We start from the raw sequence: 6000 nt of genomic DNA on the forward strand, positions 1-6000 counted from the left end.
CCAAGAAATTAGACAACCTAGAAGAAATTTTAGCCTCATACAAACTTCCAAGACTGAATCATGAGGAAAACGAAAATCTGAGTAAACGATCACTAGTAAGGAGATTGAATCAGTGAAGATCTACCAAAAAAACAAAAGCCCAGGACCAGGTGACTTCACAGGGGAATTCTAGCAAATATTCAAAGATTATCCTTCTAAAATTCTTCCAAAAAAACTGAAAAGGATGGAATACTTCTAAAATTTTACAAGGCCAACATTACCCTGATACCAAACCCAGGCAAAGGACAACACAAAGAAAGAAAATTACAGGCCAGGATGTCTGATGAACACAGATGCAAAAGTCCTCAATATATTAACAAAGAAATACAACAGTTAAATTAAAAGGATCACATAACATGATCAAGTGGGATTTATCCCAGCAATGAAAGAATGAATCAATATCTGCAAATCAATCAATGTTAAACACCACATTAACAAAATGAAAGATAAAAATAATTTGATCATCTCAATAGATGTAGAAAAATCATTTGACAACCATTTATGATAAAAACTCTCAAAAAAATGGGGATAGAAGGAACTTTCCTAAACATAATAAAGACTATATATGAGGAACCCACAGCTAACTTTATACTCAGTGGTGAAAAACTGAAAACTATCCCTCTAAGATCAGGAACAAGACAAGGATGCCCACTCTTACCACTCTTATTCAACACAGTAATATAAGTCCTAGCCAGAGCACTTAGGCACAAAAATAAATAAATCAATAGATGATAGATAGATAGATAGCATACAAATTGGAAAGGAAGAAGTAAACTGTCACTATTTGTGGATGACGTGATTTTAGATACAGAAGACCCTAGAGACTCTACCACAAGCCTATTAGAAACAATAAACAAGTATTTCTGGGTACAAATTCAATATACAAAGTCTGCTGCACTTCTATACACTAACAACTAACAAGCAGAAAAAGAAATTAAGAAAACAATCTTATTCACAATAGCAGCAAAAAGAACAAAATACCTAGGAATACATTTAATCAAGGAGATCTCTACACTGAAAACTATAAAACCATTGATGAAAGAGATTTAAGACACAAAGAAATGGAAAAATATTCCATGCTTATGGGTTAGAAGAATTAGCATTGTTAAAATGTCCATAATACCTAAAGCAATCTACAGATTCAAAGTAAATGCTATCAAAATCCCAATGACAAATTTTCACAGAAAAAGGACCAAAAAATTATTTAAATTTTAATGGAATTACAAAAGCTTCCCAATAGCCAGAGCAATCCTGAGTAAACCTACAAGTATCACACACCTTGATTTCAAATTATACTACAAAGCCATAGTAATCAAAAGAGCATGGTATTGGCAGAAAAATAGACACACAAATCAATGAGACAGAATCAAGAACCCAGAAATAAACCCACACATATATGAACAGTTAATTCATATGTGAAGGAGCAAAGAACATACAATGGAGAAAGGCCAGTCTCTTTAATAATGGTGCTGGGAAAACTGGACAGCTACAGGCAAGAGAATGAAAGTAGACTATTTTCTTACACTATACACAAAAATCAACTGAAAATTGATGAAATACTTGAAAGTAAGACATTAAAGTATAAAACTCCTGGAAGAAAACATTTGACTTAGAAATTTTCTACATATGTCCCCTCAGGCAAGGTAAACAGTAGCAAAAATAAAAAATGAAACTACGTCAAATTAAAAAGTTTCTGTACAGCAAAGTAAACCATCAACCAAACAAGAAGACAACCTACCAAATGGGAGATATTTGCAAATTATATGTCCAATAAGAAGTTAATATTCAAAATATACAAAGAGCTCATACAATTCAACATCAACAAAAAAACACAAAAAACCTAACAACTTGATTAAAAAATGGACAGAGGATTTGAATAGACATTTTTTCCAAAGAAGACATACAGATGGCCAACAGGTTCATGAAAGGATATTCAACATCACTCATTATTAGGGAAATGAAATCAAAACCACAATAGTATATCACCTCACACCCATTAGAATATTTATTATACAGAAGGCAAAAAATAAGTGTTGAAGAGCATGTGGAGAAAATAGAACCCTCATACATTATTGGTGGGAATATAAATTGGTGCAGCCACTATGGAAACCATCATGGAGATTCCTCAAAAAAATTCAGAATAGAACTGCCATATGGTCTAGTTATTCTACCTCTGTGTATTTATCCAAAGAATATGAAAACAGTAATTCGAAAAGAAATTTGCCCCCCAGTGCTTATTGCAGCATTATTTAAAATAGCTAAGATATGGAAATAAGCCAAGTACCCATGAATATGTACTTACCAAAAACACAAATCAGAATTTTTAAAGGAGTAAGTGTACTTGGAATGATAAGTCATGCTCACTGAATGCAGCTAATACTCATATTAACAGTCATAGAGGACACAGGAAAACCTATTATGAATATTAATATTGGAGAATATAATTAAAAATCAAAAATACTAAACTTACCTTATATAAAAAAAGTGTTCAAGACTAATTCATTGGATTTTCCTGTGCTCATTTTACTGAGGAACAGGAAAGCAATATCTCTACTACTGATTCAGTCTATCCAGTTCCTGAGAAAAATGTAAACCCTCAGCCCCCTTCTACCCACTTGTAGACAGTGCTTCAAGTTTAGTAAATCAGAACATAGCAACCATTTGAACAAACTACGTGAGATTGATTTAATCTGCTGATGGTGACCAACATAAAGGTTTTGCAAAAACCATTTTCCCAGTGTAAATGCTCTATAATTCTCTAAGTTTGGATATCTTCATTATATATAGTATATATATATATATATATATATATATATATATATATAAGTTTTTACATTTAAGTCAATTTTAGCAAATAAGATATGCTTCCTCCTTCTTCTCTGAGTTTGTGTATTTAGAATTTCACCCTCTTCAGTGTGAATGATGAGAGGATGTAAGCAAGTAACAGATACGTTAAATCATTATGCTGCCCTTCCCTGGAAATCTGATCCCTAAGATCCATGAATGTAGAAAGTTAAGAGTGCCCTGAAATGACTGTAGGCCTTATTCTTGCTCCTTTTATACATTTCTTTTTCAGGCAGTCCTTGGTACTTACAGCTTCTTAGTCAGCTAGCTCCAGCCTTGCTTTGTTTTGCATTGTTCTTTTGCAGAGGTAAACCGCTGTAAAGGAAAAAAATCCTCTCTCACCCTGCTTATTTACATTGAGACACTAAAAATAAAAATAGAGTTTTATAAACCAAGACACGTTGGTCTTTGTCATTTTTTTTCCCCAAGTTGTAATTTTCTCTTTTTATCTCTTTTTGGACAAAATATGTAATCTGTAACATCATTACTGAAATTCAAACATAGCGGTAATATTAAAAGGTGTTATAAGAAAATAGATATGGTTAGAAACTTGGTAACCATTTCCTTTATTTCATTAAATATTTGTCATAATTTTAGTTTCCTCAAAATATAAGGGGAAAAAATAAAGCCTTTTCAATAAAAGATCAAATGAATGTTAAAATCTGGATATACAAATAAAACGATTTTTAAAAAAAGAATTGCATAAAGAGGGAATCACTATTTGCACATTCAATTATTTCCGTATTCTACTGTCAAATGAAATAATTTATTAATGTAAACTGAAGGCTTCTTAGCATCTTGTTTGCTGCATTCCACAAGGATCAATCATCAATCATTTTGTCACTAGGAGAGAGGAGGGTATAACATCTGACCTAACTATAATCCAATAACATTTTAATTCCATTTTCCTTGAGGACTCTGTCTTCTCCATTACCAGGCAAAGTCCATCTGGGCAGAAGATTTACAGGATAAATGGCAGCTATAAAGAGGACGTTGTCAGCAGCATTGCCATTGAATAGTCAAATTTCTTCAGTGATTTCAGGAATATTAATGACTCTCATGTTACTATCAAGACATTCAGAAGGGAGGAGACAGGATGTTGAAGTAGAAGGACTGGAGCTCTCTCACAAAATACTAAAATCAAAACTATCTGCAGAACAACCACTGACAAAAAAAACTGTAATCTACGAAAGAAGATATTCTACATCCAAAGACAAACAGGAAGCCACAATGAGAAGGGGCGTTTTCACAATATAATCAATCTCATACCCACCAGGTGGGCAACCCACAAACTGGAAAACAATTATATGTCAGAAGTTCTCCCACAGTAGCGAAACTTCTGAGCCAGACATCAAGCTACCCAATCTGAGGGTCTGGCATCGGGAGGAGGAACCACCAGAGAATTGGACTTTGAAGGCCAGGGGACTTGAGTCCAGGAGCTCCACAGGACTGGTGGAAACAGACACTCCACTCTTGAAGGCTGCACACAAACAAGGTTTTATATGCCCTGGCATCCAGGACAAAGCAGTGACTACACAGGAGCCTGGGCCAGATCTACCTGTGAGTCTTAGAGGGTCTCCTGGGGAGGCACGGGTGGGCTGTGGCACATGGTGAGGGCAAAGACACTGGTAGTGGAGGGCCAGGGAATATCCATCAGTGTGAGCTCTGCAGGAGGCTGCCATTTTGGCACTGAGACCCAACCCTACCCAACAGCCTGCAGACTCCAGTACTGGGATGCCTCAGACCAAACAACCAACAAGGTGAGAACACAGCCCCACCCATCAGCAGACAGGCTGCCAAAAGTCATCCTGAGCTCACAGCCTCCTCTGAACACACCTGTTGACATGGCCCTGCCCACCAGAGGGACAACACCTAGCTCCCCCCACCAGTGGGCAGGCATGAGTCTCTCCTACCAGGAAGCCTGCACAAGTCCCTGGAAGAACCTAACCACCAGGGGGCAAACACCAGGAGCAAGAGGAAGTACGATCCTGCAGCCTGCAGAACAGAGACCACAAACAGAAAGTTAGACAAAATGAGATGGCAGAGAAATATGTTCCAGATGATGGAACAAGACAAAACCCCAGAAGAACAACTAGGTGAAGTGTAGATAGGCAATCTACTTGAAAAAGAATTTGGAGTAATGATCATAAAGACGATCCAAGATCTCAGAAAAAGAATGAAGGCACAGACCAAGAAGATAAAAAAAATGTTTAACAAAGAGGTAGCTAATTCAAAGAACAAAAAACAGAGATGAATAATAAAATAACCGAAATGAAAAATATACTAGAAGGAATAATTAGCAGAATAAATGAGGCATAAGAACAGACAAATGAGCTGGAAGACAGATTGGTGGAAATCACTGCCGTGGAACAGAATAAAGAAAAAAGAATGAAAATGAATGAAGTTACAGAGAGCTCTGGGACATTAAATGTACCAATATTTTCATTATAGGGGTCTCAGCAGGAGAAGAGAGAGAGGAAAGGACCTGGGAAAATATTTGAACAGATAATGGGAGAAAACTTCCTTAACATGGAAAAGGAAACACTCAAGTCCAGGAAGCACAGGAGAGTCCAGGATAAAACCGAGGAAGAATATGCAGAGACACATATTAACCAAACCAACAAAAATTAAAGACAAAGAGAAAATACTAAAAGCAACAAGGGAAAAGCAACAAATAACATGCAATGGAATCCCAATACGGCTATCAGCTGATTTTTCAGCAGAAACTCTGCAGGCCAGAAGGGAATGACATGATATATTTAAATTATGAAAGGAAAAAAACTGTAACTAAGAATACTCTACTTAGCAAGGTTCTCGTTCAGACTTGAGGAGAAATGAAAACTTTACCGACAAGTAAAAGCTAAGAGAATTCAGCACCACCAAACCAGCTTTACAACAAATGCTAAAGGAATTTCTCTAGGCAGAAAAGAAGAGGCAACAACTAGAAAGAAAGAAACAAACAAAATTATGAATGGGAAAGTTCACCGGTAAAGGCAAATATACAGTAAAAGTTGGAAGTCATCCACATGCAAATATGATATTGAAACCAGCAATCATGAGGAGAGCACAAATCCAGGATGTTGGAAATGCATTTGAAGAGACGACCAACTTGAAAAA

Source organism: Delphinus delphis, chromosome 8 (genome assembly GCF_949987515.2).
Source record: "Delphinus delphis chromosome 8, mDelDel1.2, whole genome shotgun sequence".
Classification (NCBI taxonomy): Eukaryota; Metazoa; Chordata; class Mammalia; order Artiodactyla; family Delphinidae; genus Delphinus; species Delphinus delphis.